The sequence below is a fragment of the Lissotriton helveticus genome, chromosome 1_1, assembly GCF_964261635.1.
Source record: "Lissotriton helveticus chromosome 1_1, aLisHel1.1, whole genome shotgun sequence".
Classification (NCBI taxonomy): domain Eukaryota; kingdom Metazoa; phylum Chordata; class Amphibia; order Caudata; family Salamandridae; genus Lissotriton; species Lissotriton helveticus.
In genome coordinates this window covers 561,097,473-561,120,125 of record NC_136057.1, presented here as the reverse complement: position 1 = coordinate 561,120,125, position 22,653 = coordinate 561,097,473, and the positions used below count along the sequence as shown (strand labels likewise).

The window sequence follows — 22,653 nt, the reverse complement described above, 5'->3', positions numbered from 1 at the left end:
ACAACACGCTTATGTTTCCGAGTATCTCACACTATTCCTGCGTCTGTGAGCATCTTCCATGTTATTTTTTTCATTTATTTTATTTAATGCGATTTTATATAGCGCGAATATTATCCAAGGTGTCAGAGCGCTTTACAGGGGCATCACAGGCACACACCAGGCGTCTCGAGAGCGTCAGACTCGCCCATACTCGGCGTCTATCTCACACCCGTGTGTGTGAGCCTCTCGCGCTCTGAGCGGTTCACACGCACTGTACACGCTCGTATTCTCACACCAGGGTTACCCTGTGTGGTAAAATCACACACAGGGCTCGTTTGTTGGCACCTCACACCAGTTTCCCATGTTAAACGATCTTTTCCCACCTCACACTTCTGTGTTTCTATTCCTTCTCCACCTTCCCGTGTGTGAGGAGCCCCACGCATTACATACAAAATGCTTCATGTGTTTGTCTCCCACATACTTGAGTTTGTTGTGCTTGTGTTGTGAGCATCTCATGCACTGCTCTTTTGTGACCTCGTGCGGTGTACTCGCTTGGAAATGTTTCTCACAGTTTTCAAGTATCTCCCTCGGGCTCTCGTGCTGTGTTCATCGCAAACACCACACTTCTGAGTACCACCCACACACAGCCACCTCGTTCTGTATATCGAACTATGCTCATCATTGTGCATTTCCCGCTCCACATCAGGGCTTCTCGCGCGTGTACCTGTATCTCACACACGCCCGCGCATCCTAGCATCTGGCATGCTGCAAGCTTTTCATATTTGTAAGGTTCTCGCACCGTGCGTCTCCTTTTGCACCTCACTATGATACAGGCGTGAGGCGTCTCATAACTCACTCACCCTCACTCACACTCACTCACACTCAGTCACTCTCACTCACCCTCACTCATCCTCACTCACCCTCAACACCTCACCCTCACCCACCCTCAATCCCTCACCCTAACTCACAATAACCCTCCCTCACCCTCACCCTCACTCACTCTCACTCTCACTCACCCTCAACACCTCACTCACCCTCAACACCTCACTCACCCTCAACACCTCACTCACCCCCACCCTCACTCACCCTCAACACCTCACCCTCACACAGTGCAATAGGTCTCACAGGATTTTTAGTTAAAGCTTTTACAAATGTTTATTGCTTTTTTGATTTGTAATTCTTTAGCATTGGCTACAAAAAATAAAAATGCAAAAGATTTACAACAAAAAACCCATAAACAATTCTAAATGCACTAACTCTAATGCTGCGAGACCTATTGCATTTCCAATGCTTGTTTAAACATACCGCCACCCAAAGTGCATAGATTCTGACATGGAGAAGTGGAAGACATCTTTGAATGGGTTTTATATTACGGCAACAATCAATTCTCAGCGCATAAATAATGATATTCTGTCTTACATTTCATATCACACAGAATTAACGCTCAGTACAAAAATATTCATAATGTATGACATCATAGCATAATTTCATACCGTTATCCATAAATGCTTGTTAACATAGTAAGTTTGTAAAACCCATAAAGTCCATACAATCGCATTTACTTGTTACACTTATCCAAACTCAATTACGGTTTGTCAATCAATTTCAACATCAATATACAACGAGATAGGACATATGTAAGCGCTGTCTCCTCATTGGCTCCTCAACATCCTAGCGTTTCATTCGTTTGATGTTGCTACGGCAACTCGCTATCAACTAAGTCAATACATAACGACTATTCAATCTTAATATCATATGGATAGTTGCTTGCCTTAAACATACATACAGTGCATTCTGTGGGCATGTCTCTATTATCGGCATTTTTGTTCGTAATAGGAGAAATACAGCTCGCCCAAGTGGGCTTATAGTCCTGATATCAGACAAAACCGGAACAATGTGTCCACATCATGCCCAAGTGGGCAAATGTATTCATTAACAAGTAGTGCACAAAATTATATTCCCTGTGATATGATCCACTTTCTTCCGCTACCCCATGTTGTGAGAAATCTAAAAGTAATAGAAATAAAACATTTAAAAACAAGGAAACTGCAGATATACTGTACAATACACTTTCTTATGAAATATTTCATTCATGTAAATGTATGGATAGTTCTTCACTCATGTCCTTTCGGAGTTAGACATTCAAAGTCTACAATGTATTTGGACTCTAGTTACCCGTGAGCAAGGCGAGAGGTATCGCCGAAACGCGTTGGGTTGGTTCTATACTAGCCGTGTACTACATGCTGGAACTGAATATGGAATAAACTTTTCATCAGCAAAACGCGCTGTCTAAATGGTAATTATTTGGATCAATTGATTGGAGTGGAGTTGCATATACACAGCGGACGCTGTGTTTGGTGGCAAACGATATTGACAGGGCGACCTCCGCCCCTGGATTGCACCGCGGTTGAAAGGTCCCAGCGTAAATGGAGGAAGTGGACTGATATATATATATATATATATAAAACAACATTAAAATGCAAAGCAATAAGTTGCAAGTCTGGCAAAATGTAGAACAGTGACAGAAATGTGTGTGAAAAAATAAGAGACAGGCTGGTGGGAAGGAAGGAAGGAAGGTTCCACCTCTATCGAAATGGATAACGCAACACCACCTGTCCCACTGCAGCATCCTTTGTTAGCTCTGTATCCAAACAGTAATGTTTGGTAAATGTATGCAGCGTCTTCCATTTTGCCGCTCTGCAAATGTCTGTGATGGGCACACCTGCAAACAGTACCATAGAAGTAGAAACTGCCCTTGTGGAATGGGAACGAATTCTTGATTGTAAAGGTTGACCAGCCGGCTGGTGACAGAAGACAATAGCACCAGAGATCCATCTGGAAATACTTTGTTGTGTGAGGGAGAAACCCTTCCTGGGCAAACTGTAAGCCACAAAAAGTTGGTTGGACTTGCGGAAAGTTTAATTTAAGGCAGCGTTTCAAATCCATAGAATGTAGAGCTCTTTCAACTGCTGTTTGAGGATTTGGAAAGAAAGTCTTTAAGACAATAGGTTCATTTAGATGGAAGTCCGACGGTACTTTTGGATTAGTTCGAAGAATTACCCTGTCATTCTTGAATTGAAGAAAGCGATCTTGTATTGTGAAAACATGGAGGTCGCTAACACGTCTTGCGGATGCAAGGGCTATAAGGAGAGCAGTTTTCCAGGAAAGGAACTTGAGGTCAGCTCCGGTATCGGCTCAAAAGGGTGCTTCATAAGCTGAGCAAGTACTGTGTATAGTTGCCATGTTGGAGGTGGAAACTTTACAGGAGGGAAAGTCCAAAACAGACCTTTGAGAAATTGTTTTATCAATCTGTTTGACCAAAGAGAAGGTCCTGTAGAAGTTCTTCAGAAACGGGATATTGCTGCCAGGTGAACTTTGATAGAAGAGTGGGCGAGGCCCGAAGTAGCTAAATGAAGGAGGTATGGCAATATCTCTTCCGGAGAGGATGTCAAGGGATGCACCTTAGCCGACCTGCACCAGGGACAGAATCTTTTACATTTAAAGGAGTAAGTCCTGTTTGTACTATCCACCCGGGCACGAGAAAGGACAGCTCTGCAGTCAGGAGAATTGTTCAAATCCTAAAATTCGTGGAACTCAGGAGCCAGGCCGATAATTTGAGAGATGCTGGGTCCGGGTGTTGGACTTGTTCTTGATCCATTGTGAGGAGGGATGGACACGGTGTCAGCGGAATTGGAGGTTGCAGGGAGAGGAGATGTAGTTCCGTGAACCAATGTTGGCGAGGCCATGCTGGGGCTATTAGAATCAGTGTGCACGGCTCTGCCTTCATCTTCCTGAGGAGCTTGGGAATCGGCGGAAAGGCGTAGGCGAAGACGCCGAACCATGCTATTGAAAATGCATTTCCCAGAGATCCCTGTTGGGGATGCCAGCTTGTGAAGTGTTGGCATTTGGTGTTTTGTCGCGTGGCAAACAGATCCAACAGTGGTTCGCCCCACAGAGAGAAGATGCTGTTGAGAGTATCTTGGTTGAACTCCCACTCGTGGCAGGTTATCTGCATTCTGCTCAGCGAGTCTGCCAATGCATTGTCTTTTCCCGGAACATACTCCGCTCACAGGGAAACTTTGTGCTGAAGAGACCAGTTCAAAATTTTCTGAGATTCTTGAGAGAGAGCGAGTTAACGAGTCCCTCCTTGCTGGTTCAACTAGTGCATGGTCATAGTATTGTCCGTTCTGACAAGCACTTGTGAACTTTTAATTCTGGGAAGGAGAGCCAGGAGGGCTAGATAGACCGCTCTGAGTTCTATGAGGTTTATGTGCAGTTTCTGCTCTGAAGACGATCACTTACCGATAATCTGAAGCTCCCGAAGGAAGGCTCCACAACCTTCCAGAGACGCATCTGTGGTTATAACTTGAGGGGAGGCTTGAGTTAGGAAGGATAGGCCTCGAGACTGATTTTTTGGCTGAATCCACCAGATGAGAGCGGTGACCATCTGAGGAGTCACCTGTATGTCGTCGAAAGATCCGCTGATTTGAATCCACTGAGTGGAGAGAGCGTCTTGAAGAGGACACATGCGGACATGACAGTAAAGACCTAGAAGGATGCAGGAAGACATCATTCCGAGGAGGGATTTGAATAGGTGCACTGAAAGAGATTGTCTTGCGCATATGCGTTCTGCCAAACGCAGGAGTTTCAGTTGTCGCTCATGCGATGAGTAAGCTTTTTTCAGGACTGTATCCAGGACAGCTCCCAGAAATGCTATCCGCTGAGAAGGCTGTAGAACTGACTTGTCTGGGTTGGGTGTAAGGCCTAATCTTCTGAAAAGCAGCAGACAGGCTTGACAGACCTTCTCGCGCTGTCGAGAGAGGGTATCTTGACGAGCCAGTCGTTGAGATAAGGAAAGATCTGGTGATGTTGTTGTCTGAGGTATGCAGTCACTGGAGATAGGCCTTTTGTGAAGATGCGTGGGGCTGATTTGAAAGGCATAACCCAGAATTGGTAATGTCTGTCCGCCACAGCGAACCTCAGAAACTTCTTGTGCCTTCTGTGGATAGGAATATGAAAGTAGGCATCTTGGAGGTCCAAGGATACCATGTAGTTGTTCGCATTGAGAAGTTGTAAGACTTCCTGGATAGTGACTAAGATGTGAGGGTCTCTAGTTGTCAAGGTAGGAACTTGTGACAAATAGGGACTCTTGCCTCTAGTCAGGGTAAGGGGGTACACTCCAAAAATAACCCCTGCTCACCCCCTTGGTAGCTTGGCACGAGCAGGCAGGCTTATCTCAGAGGCAGTGTGTAAAGCATGTGTGACCACATACAGTAACCCAGTGACAACACTACAGATGGACACCACACAGTTGTATATTAACAATAATTATTCTTTATACAGATTTAACACAAGACCATAAACGACAAAAAATACACTATACTATACTTAAGATGGTAGTTTTAGCTTAGTTCAGTTCTTAAGATGCGACACTTTGCGTCAATGTACCTTACGATGCATTGTGCTTCCACAACAAGTAATGTTGGAGAGATGGAAATGTGGCAAAGTTCCGGTGCAAAGAAAAAGACGTGAAGATCTTCCAGATGCGTCACGCTTCTCAGATGATGCGAGAAGTCTCGATTCGACGCGTCAACTGCAGCGGCGACACCCTTGTTCAGCGATGCAACGGCAACAGCTTCAGCTGCGACACTCTTCTTTGACGTCTGCGAGAAGCTTCCGCACAATGCGACAACTACAGCGCCGACATCCAAGATGCGACGCAGCAGCTCCGACGGCGGCGCGCTTCTACGGGGGATGCGAGGTGCTTTCCTCAATACAGTGCAATAAGACACCTACAGAGCGGATATTCAAGATGCAACGGCAGCAACAGCGACCTGCTTCTTCCTCGTTGAGTCGCGCTTCCAGCTCCTTGCGACACGCAGTCCCTCAGAAGGCCCAAAACAGCAGCAGGCACTTCCAAAGAACTATGGGGATCTGGGGGGTGAAGTCTGTTGTCCCTGCGACTTCAGCAGGAGGCAAGCTCTATTCCAAGCCCTTGGAGATCCTTCAATAAATTGAAAGTAAAGCACACAAAGTTCTTTCTCCCCTCTTTGGCAGTCAGGCAACCACTGCAGGCCAATCCCCTAAGCAGCACTTCAGCTTAGGTATAGTCTCTCCTCAGTTTCCTCAGGTTCCTCTCCTCAGCAGAGGTTTCTTCTTGTAGTCCAAAAGTGATCTAATTTCTTGGGATCAGAGTCCCAATATTTATACCCCAAAATCCTTTGTCCTCTGAGGGCAGAGGGGCCTTTGCCCAGTCCAAGCCAGTTATGAAGCACAGGACTTCATCTTTCCTTTCTTGTGCAGGGCAGAAACATCACACGCCCCACAGGAGGTGGAGCCAGCATTGTGGAGGGAAAGCACAGCCTTGGAGCACTTTGTTGACAAGATTCCTTCTGTTCATTCACTGTGCAGGGCAGAGGCATCAGCCGCACCCCAGGAGGTGGAGCCGGCATTGTGGAAGGCAGGCACAGCCCTATTCAAGGTTCAGGTGCAACTCTTCCCTCCCATCTAGATGCAGATCTTTCTATTCACCACTGGGCTGACCCATTCTGTCTCTTCGAATCCTCCAGCCCTGTCACTCAAAAACACCAGACAAGGAATACACAACCTAGCAGAGGCAGGCTTTGGATAGTTAGAAAAGAAAATACCTACTTTCTAAAAGTGGTATTTTCAAACACAGAATGTTAAAACCAACTTCACTAAAAGATGTATTTTATCATTCATTATCACTCGAATTTCTACCATGTTCTCTGAGTCAGTTAGGATTAGAAAAATGTAATAATCTAACTACCCATTCTGGCCTATGGAGAACGGGTAGCTTTGCAATAGTGAAAAACAAAAATGGCTGTAATTCACTATTAGGACATGCCACACACATCAGGGCTTGTCCTACCTTATACTTACAATGCACCCTGCCATTGGGCCTACGATAGGGGTGCCTGATATGAAGAAAAGGGAAGGTTTAGGGAGTGGCAAGTGGGTGCACTTGCCCAGTCTGCATGACAGTACCAGACTGCACGCAGGCTCTGCAATGGCATACCTTAGACAAATTTTACAAGGCTGCTTCTGTGGGTGGCACAACCAGTGCGTAAAGCCCACCAGCAGCATTTGGATTTACAAGCCCTGGGCACACAGTGCACTGTACTAGGGACTGACAAGTAAACCAAACACGTCAATCAAGGAATCACTAATCCACAGCTTTCCAAACTTTTCATGTTGGTGACACACCTTTTTGTGAATTTTTTTTCAGGGACACAGTAATGCGAGTGAGCGTAGCGAGCTAGCCCAAACCACCCACAACCCCACACACACAACCCCACACACACACAACCCCCCACCCAACCCCACACACACACACAACCCCACACACACACAACCCCACACACACACAACCCCACACACACAACCCCACACACACACAACCCTCACCCACCCTCACCCACCCTCACCCTCACCCACCCTCACCCTCACCCTCACACCCCTCACCCCCCCTCACCCTCACACACCCTCACGTCACCCTCACACACCGTCACCCACCCTCTCACCCTCACAAAACCTCTCACCCACCCTCACATCCCCTCCCCTCACACCCCACACCCCCTCCCCCACACCCTCACACCCACACCCCCACCCTCACGCCAAAAGGCACTTCATCCTTACTTCACTGTGCCTTACTATCCATCTCTGGCTCTCCCTTTCTCCTCTCTCTCCATCTTTCTGTCTCTCTCTCTCTCCATCTTCAGTCTCTTTCCCTCTCTCTAACCCTCCTCTCTCTCTTTCTCTGTCTCTCTCTCCATCCTTCAGTCTCTATCTCTTCCTCTCTCTCTCTCTCTTTCTCTCTCTCTCTCTCTGGCTCTCTCCCTTAGTATCTCTCTCGCCCTCTCTCTCCTTCCTTCAGTATCTCCCTCTCTCCTTCTCTTTCTCTCTTCCTATCTCCCTGTCTCCATCCTTCAATCTCTCTCCCCCTCTCCCCCTCTCTATCCCTCCTCCTACTCTGTCTCTCTCTCGCTCTATCTCTCTCCATCCTTCAGTCTCTCTCTCTCTCTCTCTCTCTCTGTGTTTCTCTCTCTCTGTGTTTCTCTCCCTCTGTATCTCTCTTCCCCCTCTCTCCATCCTTCAGTATCTCTCTCATTCTCTCTCTCTCTTGCTCTCTGTCTCTCCCATCTCTCTCTCTCGCTCTCTCCCTCTCTATCTCTCCCTCTCTCTCTCACCCCCCCAATATCTCTGTGGCACCCTTTCGTCGTTACTCTTCTCTCAGGAACTTCTTGTGAGAGCCGCACCAGGAAAAGCATTGCCTCTGCTGTTTGTGCGTTACAAGGAGCCGTTGGTTATGATATCATTGTTAAGTGCAACTACTGGGAAATAAATTCAAGAAAATAGACAGAAATACAATTATATGTAACGTTTTGTAAATAAATGCGGAGGTCATAAGATAAAAAGCCCATGGATCTGAGGCTGGACAGAGTCCCCGCATCTCTGCTAACGCCAGAGTTTTCTAAGTAATAAGATGCCGTGCCTTGAACCAGTGCGCCAAGCAGAGACTCCTTCGGAAACTGCTCGGAAGCTGCCACTGCCAGGTGTCCGACAAGGAGCAGGAACCCTGTTCGTAGCAGCCAGTACCCCCGGCCGCTGAGGCTGGCGCTTGGCATGCGAGACTGGTGCCTGCAGGGGCCAGGGTAGAGGGATGCGCTGCAAAGCATGTTAACAGCAGCAGAAACCCCCTCCCCCTAACCTGCGTCCTACAACTCAAACTCCCAGAATGCATATAATATTGGAATTATACAAGAACGATTGCCTTGTGCCTAAACAGAGTTTTAAAAGTTTGAAAATTTACCTGGGGAGCAGAGGTGTCTCCGTGGTCACTGCACGCTTCTCCTTCCTCCGCCTCCGTTCCACCTACGCCATACTGCTTCACTGAATGCAAGAGCATTCGCCCTAATCTGGCCACAGACGTCATTGACGCGTGACACACCCTCAGATGGGAGGCGACACAGTACAGTGTTGCGACACATACTTTGGAAAGGCTCTGGACTAATCAATACATTAATTTATAATAGGGAGCACTTGCACTGTGGCACTGGTCAGCAGTGGCACAGTGCCCATAGCATCTAACAGCAGCAAGAACACATGATGCAACAGCAAAAATGGAAGGGAGACCCACGTGTCCCCTCCAGCTGAAATGTGGGGAGAACTACCCTAACTCCTGGGAGTTCTCATTACTAAGGCGGAAAAATCTGGACAGACCATCAGCGTTGGCGTGTTCTGCACCAGGGCGGTGTTCCACCGTAAAGTCTATACCCTGTAAGGAAATGGACCACCTCAACAGCTTTGGATTCTCCCCCTCATCTGCATTAACCATCCGAGGGGCCTGTGGTCTGTCTGAGCCCGGAAGCTGAGAGTCAGGTATGGTCTCTCAGCTTCTTCAGTGCCCAGACCACAGCAAATGCCTCACGCTCAATAGCACTCCACCTCTGTTCCCGTGGAAGTAACCTCCTACTGATGAAAGCTACAGGTTGATCTAGGTCCTCCTCATTCATCTGTGACAAAACAGCCCCCACACGATAAACTCTTTGGAGAAGTTGGGTGACAGGAGCACGGGCGCCGTGCACATGGCAGCTTTCAGGGCCTCAAAAGCTTTCTGACAGGTGTCAGACAAAATCACTTTCTTGGGCTGCTTCCTGGAAGTCCGCTCTGTCAAGGTTGCAACAATGTTGCCATACCCCTTGACAAACCTCCTGTAGTACCCTGTGAGTCCTAAAAAGGCTCTCACCTCTGTCTGGGTTTTTGGGGGTTCCCAAGCCAGGATGGTTTCAATCTTTGGCTGTAGGGGCGCCACCTGGCCGCTCCCAACTTGGTGTCCCAAGTACACCAAAGAACCCTGCCCGATCTGGCACTTACTCGCCTTGATCGTGAGGCCTGCCTTCCGCAGAGCCAACACTTCCCAGAGGTGGCGCAGATGTTCTTACCAACTGGCACTGAACACTGCGATGTCATCCAGGTAGGCGGCACTGAATTCCTCCTCTGAAAGGTGGCAGGGGCATTCTTCATCCCAAAGGGCATAACCCGCAACTGGAAATGCCCATCTGGTGTGGGGAATGCTGACCTCTCCTTTGCCCCATCAGTCAAGGCGATCTGCCAGTACCCAGACGTCAAATCAAACGTGCTGAGGTACCGTGCAGCCCCAAGCCGATCAATGAGCTCATCAGCTCAGGGGATGGGGTGCGCGTCTGTCTTCATGACTTGAATTGAGCCCTCTGTAGTCCACACAGAACCGGAGTTCGGGTGTGGCACCTGGCACGGCAGCCTTCGGGACCAAGACCACTGGGCTGGCCCAAGGACTGCCAGAGGACTCAATCACCCCCAGCGCATGCATCTTTGAAACCTCTTCTTCGATGCACGCCCTCACCCTGTCAGTTACCCTGTAATTTTCGTGCTTCACAGGTAAGCTGTCTCCTGTATCCACATCATGGACGCACCAATCTGTGATACCAGGAACCAGGGAGAACAGATCAGAAAACTGTCGCATTAACTGGCGGCAGTCATTCTGTTGCTCATGGGTCAGTGTGAAAGAGAGGTTAACACCTTCCACTGACCCATCTTGCTCTGTTGCAGACAGAAGGTCAGGAAGAGGCTCAGTCTCCTCCTCCTTTTCAGCATCTGTTGCGAAGAGCAGGCCCACTTCGGACCTAGCCAAATGGGGCTTAAGGCGGTTGACATGCAGGACCCTCAAGGGGTTCCTGGGAAACCGCAAGTCCACCAAGTAGGTAACTGGACTCTTGCGCTCCACAACCTAAAACGGTCCGGTCCATTTATCTTGGAGCACGCAGGGCTCCACTTGGGCCATGGCCCACACTTTCTGACCAGGCTGAAGCTCTACCAGAGTGGCATTCTGTTCATACCATCGCTTCATCTCCTCCTGGCTGGCTTCCAGATTCGCGACAGCGAGTTGTCTGAAACACAAAGTCTAGTTCCTGAAGGCCAGCATGTAGCTGGGGAGGTTTCCTGGGAGACTGCTCCCAGCCTTCCTTAAACAGACTCAGAGGTCCTTTGACCGGGTGTCCATAGAGAAGCACAAAGGGACTGAACCCTATAGATTTCTGTGGCACCTCACGGTATGCAAACAACAGGCATGGTAAGAGGACGTCCCACTTATGCCTCATAGGTTCCTCAAGACCTGGAATCATGCCCTTTAGGGTTCGGTTGAACCTTGCAACCAAACGATCTCCTTGGGGGTGGTAAGGAGAGGTGAACTTGTAAGTTAACCCACACTCCTGCCACAGTGACTTCATATACTTGGAAATTAAGTTTGTCCCCTGTTCAGACACTACCTTGCAAGGGAAGCCTACTCATGAGAAAATTCCCATCAGGGCTCGTCCCACCACAGGTGCCATCACTGTTCCAGGTACCGGGTGGCATGGTCCACCAGGATAAACTTGTTGCCCATGGCTGTCTTGGGGTCCAGTGGCCCCACAATGTCAGTCCTCACCCGCTTAAAGGGGGCACTGACCACAGGGAATGGCTGGAGAGGAACCTTCTGCTTCCTCCCACTCTTTCCACTTGCCTGACAAGTCTGACATGTCCTGCAATGAGTGTCTGAACTCTTGTGTATTTGGGGCCAATGAAAGTGGGTGACAAGCCTCTCAAAGGTCTTGTCTTACCAACGGCACATCATGAGCCAGCCCCAGTAGGAAGGCTCTGAAACTCTGGGGTGCCACCAGCACACGGGCTGACCCAGGCTCAGCAACCGTAGGCTCACTATACAGGAGACCATTCTCCCAGTAAATCCAATGTGATCCGGACTGATCACCTGCTGCCTGGCTTGCAGCCTGTTGCCGCAGCCCTCAAGAGAAGGGCATTCTCTCTGCTCCCGGCAGAATTCTTCCCTGGAGGGGCTTCCTTATTGCTGCCAATGGGTCAGCTCAGGCAGGTCCCCCAGTTCAGCTACCTGTTCCCCGGAAGACTCCAGGGCATCCCCCTCAAGGTCTTCCTCCTCCTGGGCCGTGGGAACTTCGGGGAACGGTTTCCCATGCCCCCTGCCTCTTCTCTTCAAGACTGGGTCCTGGGCATCCCTCTCAGGCTCCAGGTCCTCTTGAGCACCCCTATGGGCTGCCATTGATCGGGTGGTCACGCACGCCCAGTCAGGCAGACCCACCATTTTCAAGTGAGTACTCTTCTCCACCTTTCCCCAAGGTGAGCTCTCCAAATCATTCCCCAACAAACAGTCAACAGGCATGGCGGGCCTTACAGCTACCTGAAGATTACCAGAGACCCCCCCCCACCCACCCACTCAAAGGGAACCTGAGCCATTGGACAACGGCTCTGTGTTGTTGGCGGCAACAACTCGGCAAAATGCATGAGGGACAATCTGCTCTTGAGACACCAGGTGACACCTGACACATTTATATGTCCCCGTTGGCTACTCTAGTTGAGGCTCATGGCGCCCAAATTGTATCCTATGCTGACGATACGCAGCTTCTTTTTACCTGCGACAAAAATGCTAATTTCCCGGGCGATCAAATCAAAGGCTGCCTTTCGGCAGTTTTCGCCTGGTTCCAACTGAATCAGCTTAGGTGCAATTCAGACAAATCGGAGGTTATTTTCTTTGGAGGTCCACCAGATGATAATTGGAAATCCTGGTGGCCCGCCGATATGTTCCCCCTTCGTCTGCCACAGAGTCGGCCAAAAACTTAGGGGTAGAAATTGATTGCAGCCTCAATTTTAAATCGCACATCCTCACAGTTTCTGGTCAGTGCTATGGCTTTTTAAAATGTCTCAAAAAATTCCTTCCACTTTTTTCTTTCTCTCACAAATGGATTATTGTGCAAGCTCTTATAGGATCTCGGCTGGACTATGCAAATATACTTTTTCTCGGTCTGCCAGAGTATCTAATCACTTGCCTCCAGTTGGTCCAAAATTCGGCTGCCAGGGCTATAAACGGTCTGAGTCATAGATCAAAGACTTCTGGTCTGCTGAGATCTTTGCACTGGCTTCCGGTGCGAAAACGCATCTTGTTTAAGACACTGACCACTGCCTTCAAATCCTTACACGGAATTGGAGCAACTTACTTGAGGAAAAGGGTGCACTTTTATTATCCTGTCCGGTCCTTGCGATCTGCATCTCTGGCCTTTGCCTCTGTTCCTAAGGTCAAGCGAGCATGTATTGGCGGGCGCTCATACAGACTTTTGGCCCCCCAACTGTGGAACAAGCTGCCAGTACATCAATACATGAACTTACAATAGGGAGCACTTGCACTGTGGCACTGGACAGCAGTGGCACAGCGCCCAAAGCATTTAACATCAGCAAAAACACGAGGCAACAGCAAAAATGGAAGGGAGACCCACGCCAATGGTGCCAAGTCGAACAGTAACCATGCAAAATGATTGCTTTTTCAAGTATTTGTTTAGACTTCTTAGATCTAGAATCGGTCGCAATTTCTTTTCCTTTTTGCGCCCCAAGAAGAACCGGGAGTAAAAAACGTGTCCTCTTTGACGAACAGGTACCCGTTCTATAGCACCCTTCTGGTGCATTGATGATATTTCCAGGAGTAAGAGGTGTAAATGTTTGTGATTCATATGTTGAGGAGGTGTTGGCGTTGGAGTTTGCACAAATTCCAGAGAATGTCCAAACTGCACCAGCTGGAGAACCCAACGATCCATTGTGATTTGATTCCAATTTTGAAGATGGTGGGAAATTTTTCCTCCCACTCTGGAAGGTGGAAAAGAAACGGAGACCAGCGGTAGAGAGAAGTCATTGGCGACGCGCGGAATCCTACTGCCGTCCGGCTCTTCCGCGAAAAGAAGACTTGTTGTACGAAGTCTGCGCCTGTTGCCTCTGCTGAAATTGTGGTCTGTATTGTTGGTTAGAGGAGGAATATGAAGACTTATATTGTTGGTAGCCTCCTCTATTAGAATATTGCCCTCTACCCCTTGAGCCACGAAAAGGGGTGCTCTTATATTGAAGGGTACCCAGAGCTCTGGCCGTATCTGTATCTTTTTTGATACCTTGGAGGCCCTCATCAATATGGGTACCAAAAAGGTTTTGTCCATCATAAGGCATGTCAAGGATTTTGGTCTGAATTTCAGGCCGGAATGTTGTTGCCTTAAGCGACCCTTGGCACCGCAGAACTGCCGCCCCAGCAGGTTGGCGGAAACCAATGGATGCGCTGTCCATCGCACAGTCTATAATTTCGGAAGCCAACCTTTCACCCCCCAGAAGCACCTTTCTTGCTTCGTCTTTATATTCTTGCGGCAAGGACTCCAAGTACGGTGCAATATATGACCACATCTGCCTGTTGTAGCGTCCCAATAGCGTTAATGAGTTAGAAGCTCGTACTGTTAGCGCTGACATGGAGGAAGGAATACCGTTTTCCAATATTGTCTACCCTCTTTATGCAGGGGTGCTGAAAGTGGGGCAGAAGGGTTTTTCGATCTGCGTTGAGCTGCCCGAGTAATCACTGAATCAGGCTTTCGATGCCCAATGAGGCAGGCTGGAGAGTCGTCTGGAGCCCTGTATTTCTTGTCTAGTCTTGGCAGGACTGGAGGAACTGTAGAGGGATTTTGCATTATCTGGATGCCTTGATCCCAAATATAGTCTATGATAGGCATAGATCTAACCGATTTCTTGAATAGTTCCTTGAAATCATAAAGGAAACAGTCCTGTTGGTGACTAGGCATTGGTCATTTGAACCGTTGTGCTGCTCTCTCCAGGAGAATATGGAAACCTCCTATATCTTCGGGAGGCGAGTCCGCCTGAGGGGGCAAAGGCGATGCTGGAAGAGGGATAACATGGTCATCCCATTCGTCATGGTGTGACTGCATATCCTAAATCTCCCCCTCTTCTTATTGTTCTTGATCGTCATCGTCCGTAGATGGAAGAGGTGGCACCGGCACCTCAATGGTAATAGGCGGTGAAAGCAGTAGAGGTGAGACTTGCGCTCTCTGTGGCGGAGAGAGAACTGGAGTAGGAGACGACGCAGAGGTAGGGAACCTCTTCATGTAGTCAGATATCATAAATTGCAGGTCAGAGACCAAGGCTGAAGGAAGACAAACCATCTGTGGTTGTTGATGATGGCTGTCGTCATGTTAGTATGCCTGCTCATCCATGTCTTGATGATCATAATAAGAGTCTTCTTGATACTTAACATTAAGTTCAGAGGGACTTCCTGCAGCTCTAAACATACTGTCCTCATCTGAACCCTCATCTTCACCCAAAAGGTGAGAGGGAAGTAATGGTTGAACCCTGCTGGGTGATTTAAGAGAGGACGACAGCCTCTGTTTTGAAATTTTTTGATGAAAAAATGAAATTTTTGTTCATATTGTAGGTGTCGTTGATGAGGCCGTCATCGATATAGATGTCATTGACGAGGAATCGTCGATGGTTACAACAGACACTACCGTTGATGAGGGATCTCTCATCGTCGAAGCAGTCGTCGACGGGATGGTCATCAACAGTACACTCTTCGTTGGCGTGCATATCATCGACGAGGCACTCGACGACGAGGATTTCTTTATTTTGATTGTCGACGACAAAGGGGTACGTGCCGTCGAGGAAGACGTCGTCGTGGTTGACGAAAGGGATGCCGACGAGACAGAGTGTCGTAATTGTTGTCGACGACAAAGTCACTCCAATGGCAATCTGAGGAGATTTAGTCGTCGCCAAAGCCATCGTCGATGAGGTTGTAGTCGACGGGGCTGAGGAAGGCTTTTTGAAAGTGTGTTACACCCTCTGCGGAGGAGTTAGAGGGTCTGAAGCTGTTTTTTTCGACCATTGATGGGGAACCTCTGAAGCCTTTTTTTGCGTCTTCTTTTGAGGTTGCTGCATAGAAGGACCTGGAGAAGCATCTCTGGGCTTTCGATGAGCTCTCACTCTCCTCAGAGGACAAGGGGTTTTCTTTGTCCTTAAGTCTCTGCAGCCAAATTAAAACCCTTACCTCACGATCTTTTGAAGTCTTTGTTGAAAAAGTACGACATACTTTGCAGTCTTTAGGAGTATGGTCTGGATAAAGACAGTAGAGGCAGTCCTTATGCTGGTCATCCGCAAGCAATCTCTTCTTTTTGCAAGTATCACAGGGCCTAAAAAGGCCTTTCTTAGGAGTATCCGACATGAAGACAGTAAAGACTTCACTCAGATGGAGAAATATCCGAAGAAAATACCTTAAATCCAAAGATAAGGAAAAAACCTGAGCAGGGCTCAGTGGAGACTCCCTTAGCACGACGTGCAGTGGAAAATCTGAGGGACTAGAACTCTTTCCAGGGAGGTTCCAGAGGGTGGTGGCAGCTGATTGGTTGCTCTCTAGAGTTTGGTCCTTATTACAAAAGGACCTGTATATGTTACTAATGTGAGGCCTTTGGCTTATTACTCTAGATGTCTAATGGTAAATTACTTTATTTATGTACCGGGGGACTCCCATCCCGACGATGGGGAAGGATTCAGGCATGTGAATCTATGAAAGATACCCTAATACTGTATAAATGGTCATACTGCCAAAGTTACTTTACCACTTCCTTAACATCTGTATAATACTCACTAATCACTTTTTCAATTGATTGAGATCAAACCTAGTGTCGCTAATCTGGGCAGGTAAGCAAGCACGGGCCTTTGTGAACTGTTAACGCTACCTCTTACATAGGGTGGGGCTGGGATCTCCAGATATGCAGCTTTATGCACTCAAGCTCAATTCCTACACTATTGGATCTACCAGACACCATTCCAACCTCATGTGGCAATAGAGGCAGATCTAGCATCCCCGTGGCCTTTACGAACTGCACTTTATTTATCCTGCGAGCTCTCCAGGACTGAGACCGACATGATGGAGTGTGTCAGATAGGCCTGGGAGGGCTTGAAGAACCAGGCCGGACAGGCGATCTTCAATGCTCCCTCTATCTCCCTTGCCATAAAGCCACTGCAGGATAAAGGGGCCATAGCATGCATCCCCAAGTATAATATCAGAACATTCTCAGATCTATATCCCAATTGCTTCATATCGTGCGTTTCAACACCACAGCACAAACATGCAACTTTGACTCGCTGCTATGGTACCAATTGAGGGCCACCTGCAGAGAGGTGCATGATACTTTCCCATTTCCTCTGCCGACCCTTGCAAAATTCAAACAAATGCTCACCTCTCCATCACCACGCCAACTCATCACTCTCCTATACAATCAATGCAACTATACTCAACTACCACATCCCTTAAAGTGCTTGACATGTGGAAAGCAGACATACATCAACCCATAACCAACAAACAATGGACTTTCAGTTGCAGTCAGCTGACACTCCTCTCTCCAAATTACAGATTGCATCTCATCCACTTTAAATACCTACATTGTCTCTACTGCACGCCAGTGCATCTCTCCAGAATGGGGCTCATTGCTGATCCATACTGCTAGCATTGTGGCTTACGACAGCCTACATTCTTACATCATACATGGCAGTGTACAAGAGTACTTTAATTTTGGTCAAAGGTATTTTAAATCATATGTGCGATCACTAACCACTCACTACCTTTTACTGTCATGGTGGGACTGCTGGGCTATGTTGAACATGTACCCACAGCCCTCCGACGACTCATGGCTAATGCTGAAAAAACGGCTCTCCATCATACCTATTCTTGTAAGTTGTTTGTCAAACCTTTCCTGTCTGCAAGTCAGGGTGTCTATTTTTGAATCTACTGTGGCTAGGCTGCACATCATTTCTAAAGGTAGTAGTCTCATATCGGAATAGTTGTGAGGTAAGGGTGGCGGCAGCTCATGCACTTCAGAGAAATCCGTAGGTCCTGTGCTCTCCAACTAGCTAGCGAGCCCCCTATCTGGTACTCTTAAAGGTGAGTTTTGTTTGTTTAACGTCGGATTTGCCCATGGTACTGCCTTATAGACTGGCGGGTCCAAGTGAGTGTGCATCAGGCCAGGGTTATCTGATGCCATTACCCCAAACCGTGACCTTCTCCCAGTGACTACCTCCTCCACACACCTTCATGTGGTAGATGTAGGGTGGTGTATGTTTCCCTGTTCATGGTCCACCGGGAGCATGACCACTGCAGAAGTAAAGCCTGCGTTTCCCCAGCAAAACAGTCCTCACTGTCTCTAGAGGTGTGGTAAAATGGTGGGTCTCAATCTGAGCATGTACTCACTGCTAGGGAATGATTTCCCGGGACAGCCAGGGTCAAATTGCTCACTATTTGTTGAGTGCTGATCAGTATTGAGCTATCTCCTTCCCCGATGCCGCCAGGCCTCAGCAGGCCGTCCCTTCACATGGGCCACTTCAGTAGCAACAGAATCGGCAGGCCAGAGCGCCAGCCTGAGCTTGTTGGCCGGCAATCACGGGGCCACTGCAGCCGCGGCCTCAACGCAGCTGTAGTTTTACCGGTGGATAAGGGGCCCTTTTCTGACATCTGCCCATCTCTCGTTCACGTAGATTCCTAAGCAGCCATACCTGCTCTTGCAACTTTTCCTCCTGTCCCATTCACAGACGGTGACCTGCGCCAGCTGGCCCACAACCGTTTTAGTGATTCTGCACCACTTTCGGGTCTGCATTTTTAGCCATTGGGCGATTTCTAAGGCATACATGCCAACATTTTAGAAGCAGTAGGTGCGAGGTTCTAAAAATATAATCGGGAGAATGTATTTCCCCCATTGACTTCTAGTGAAGCAGCGTTCATTTCAGGTGGGAGACAGTGCACATCAAGCCACGTTTGGCTTCAAAATTGGGAGTTTCCTGCCTGAATTGGGTCTATTGATAAGTATGCTAAGGATGAATTTGACAGATTACTGTGTCGACCGTCAGAGCTATTCTCTCAGATGGCCATCTTGTTAAGCGCCCTGTAACGCCCTCCTCCTGTTTTCTAACCTTACTGTGGATGAACCTTTACCGTTTTTTTATTAAAAACAAAATACAGATTTTGCTGTAAATGTTGTGCTTGCTGGTTTTCCATTCTACATAGCCATGACAATCTTTCTGTAGCCATCTACTCCATGTTATCAGGCAATAACAAAAGGCTCACCAAAAGCTACTTCTCTCAAACAGGCACTTACAGTAGGATGCTGGCTCTCAATATAGTGTACTAAAATGAAGTGCACTGTGCAAAGAGTCCAGTGCGTCCCCAATTGGGGTGCAAAGGCTAAAGTAGATAAAACTAACGCGCTCTTTTGTGGTAAAGTGGACAAGCAGTTAGATTTATCAGAGGGTAGTGCTAAGGTAATAAATGAGACACACACTCAAAGAGTAAACCAGAGAGCAATTTATAAAAATATCACAATTTTATATATATATTTCAAACTCGCAGGTAAGTAAAGCGTTCAAACCTGTGCACTTTTAGGCACAAAGCATTCCTGTAGGAGGAAATGTCAAAGGTGCATAAAAATAGGTTCAGTCATTTTCTGGGGTTCACCTTCTGGATTCTAAATAGTAGTGGGCCTAGGTTCAAAGTACTACTAGCAGTTCTTCAGGAACTGTCCGGGTTTCACCAGAAGCAGGGTGCTGGTGAGGCTGGTGTCTGCAGTCACAGAGAGGGAGGGGGGGAACCTGAAAAGAGGCTACACAAGGGGACTTGAGAGCAAGTCTGAGGGCTCCCAAGCAGGGGCTCAGGTTGCAAGGGGTCTTGGAGCACGGGACACAGCAGATTCATTAGTACCCGGGCTCATGGAACAGAGGTGTTTCGTTAGCTGGGTGCGTACAGATGCACCACGTGGTCAGGGACAAGCAGCTGGGCCACTCTCAAAGTGGGTCTCAGTGATGGAGACGTCCCTCAAGGGCTGCTTGGTCCTGGTGCAGTGAGTCTGGGCTCTGCTTGTTGGTGCCTGTGGACTGCAGAGGAGTAGGTCCTCTACACCACGGAAGACTTTTGGTGTTTGTTGAAGTGCTGGCAAGCTACCCAAGGCTTTGGTAGTTCATCCGCTCGGAGGACGAGTCACTCTGTCACGATTTTTGAGAGAGGGCTGAGGACAGCAGTGTTTCTCGTGAAAAGTCCAAAGTTCAGCTGCCTTTCTCGCCAGGCAGTGACTCGTCTTCTTCCTTCTGTTGCTCCGTCAAATCGGAGTTTTTGGGTTCAGGGGTGTGACCGAAGTACTTAATTTAGGGGCGTTTAGAGGGAGTGATAGGTAGTAGTCAATATGTTATCTATCCAACTCATTTTTCTGCCTCCCTTTCTGCCAAAAAGTGGGTCACGACAGAGGGGTGGGCACCTCCACCATCTGGAGAGGCCTCGGATCGCATATCAAAGGCGGCAGGGCCTACAAAGCTCCTCGCCCTGGAATGCCTATCCTGCTTGGACAAGGTGTGAACACCTCCGCTCAGAGAAGGCTTTGTTCCTGGCCTCTGAGAGTTAAGGCTCTCACCTATCTATGTTGGCTGGCTGGTCGAGACCATTCAGTCAACACACTAGTAGTCAATAGATTTTTAGGGGGCACCTCTGATGGGCTTGCACAGTGCTTCTATTAATAAATCCAGCACTGGCATTAGTGTGGCTTTATTAAAACAATGTGTTTGGTACAAAACACCTTGAGGTACAGTAAATCCGTCATGTAGCTGGGGAACTCATAATTACGAGTGTCAATGACCATGTACTCATCATGGCTTCCCTGTGCCCTGGAAAAATCTAAGGGTGAACTAAGTTATCACCAGGACATAGCCACTCTTGCAGATATGTCCTCAAATGGGTATTATGCACCCTGCCTTTGGGCTGTAAGGTCTGCTGTACGGGTAACTTACCTATACCACATGTAGTGTTTGCTGGCATGGCCCACAGAGGGCTGTGCCATGTCAAACCTTTGGTTCTCTCTACACAGAGTAACGCAGGCTGCAATGGCAATTTGCATGAGCTTGGTGAGGGGTCCCTTAGGGTGGCACAATTCGTGCTGCAGCCCTTAGGGACCCTCTTTAGTTCCAAGGCCCCAGGTACCAGGGGTACCACTTACTAGTGATTTACAAGGATCCTAAAGGGATCGCCAAGTGGGGAACACTTGTACAGTTTTAGGAAAGTACACTGGTGCCAGGGACCTGGTTAGCAGGAACCCATCACATTTTCAGTCAAAGTTGCACCAGATACCATGCAAAAAGTGGACGAGTACTGCAACAAAAACCCAGTTTTCTACACTTACCAACCCTTAGGAGGAATCTGGCAACAAGACAATGCAAGCAGCTGGCCCCCACTGATGGATTTCCAGTGAGAAGTTAGGTAAAAAAAGTTGCAGGACCACTTGAATCAGCTTGACACTAGCATATGTTAAATTCACAGATGGGTCCCCATAAAAGTACAGAGGTGGGACTTCTTCATATTACAGGATATACTCAAAATATCCTTTGTACCAACAACTTTGCGGTGTTGCAGGACCAATCACCAGCATTTGGTAATATGGATCATCATACGTTACTAGAAGTTCAACATTTCAAGTACTTATGTGGCTTGGTTAGGATATTTTGGAGAGTGGAAAAATCACATTAAGCCTCTTAACTAGCATACACTGAGGCATACCAATTATGCTATTTATGTATATACAATCAGCCACTGTTAACCTTCAATAAAAAGAAGGATCTCAGCTTTCAGACTTTGCGGACAACACTAATATTGCAGTCAATGTTGCATGGGCCCCTTAATGAAGCAATTTAGGAAGGTGTCCCTAAGATAGCGATCCTGGGCAAGCCACAGCTGGGTACCATTGAAATATAAACTTAAAACAGCTAAGCAGGATTCCTTGCTTTTTCAGGTCAAAACATCACGCCAACATACAAAATTACTTTTAAGAAAATACATTCTTGGTGAAAACAGAATTCCAAATAAATATGTGAATGTTCATGCTATTTAAAAAAAATTACTTTATCTCACCTATAAACGGTACAATAAGGCAGATTATGGTAGGTTCAGTAACCGTTCTGATTAGATTGTGCCAACAGCCATTATCAGGTGGTAATCTAACACAATTTTCTTAAGTTCAGGGAGTTTAAAACATTTTTTGAGTAAGGCTTAGAATATGCGTCGATAAACAGGAACATGTGTCAAATGACAGCTGCAGGTTGCAGTTGTTAAAAATCAAGGACAAACAGTGTGAAATTGTTTTTATCCCACAAAGCCATTCACAGTAAAGATACCCAAGCTCCTGCTAATGGCTTCAATCCAATTTTGGAGGTCTAAAAACTCACTCTAAACTGTGAAATAAGCGTCCTTTGTCACTAAGGATTGACCCTCAATGTGGCCTTGAGACCATGCCTTAAACACTGTTTTTCAAGTAAACCTTTTCACTACACTTAAAGGCAACTGTTTGCCTATTACGCAGAAGGGAACTGTGTACACATTCTTACTTACCAGTCCGCAGTTTCTGAAAACCACTTCACCACCCTGCCTTAAATGTCAAGGTTCCTTGACTTGCTGAGTGATACACTTTATGAATAATATTCAAAGGATTTAAAGACATTGGATCCATTACTCAGTCATTATCTTTGTTTTAGATAATCTAGGCAAAAACAATTGATTTTGAATAGCATGATGTTCACTTTTTCAAGCCTATCCATTCATCACTGAGTTAAGTTACATTGGAATAGAGCTGCCAGGCTCCACAATAGGCTTGCTAAAGTTGCAGTGGAATCAATCACCTAGAAAATCAATGATCTGATGTCCTTTTAACACCACAAACGACTGGCAAGGAGATATTGTCCAATTGCTAAACTGCTGGCAATGGAAGCTGG

At 47.5% G+C, this 22,653-nt stretch overlaps 1 protein-coding gene across 3 annotated transcripts in view; it reads right to left on the bottom strand.

Annotated features, from left to right (window-relative positions):
- The window catches only part of AEBP2 (AE binding protein 2), a 634,726-nt gene that overhangs the window by 295,106 nt on the left and 316,967 nt on the right, over positions 1–22,653 (bottom strand). The window lies entirely within an intron of this gene.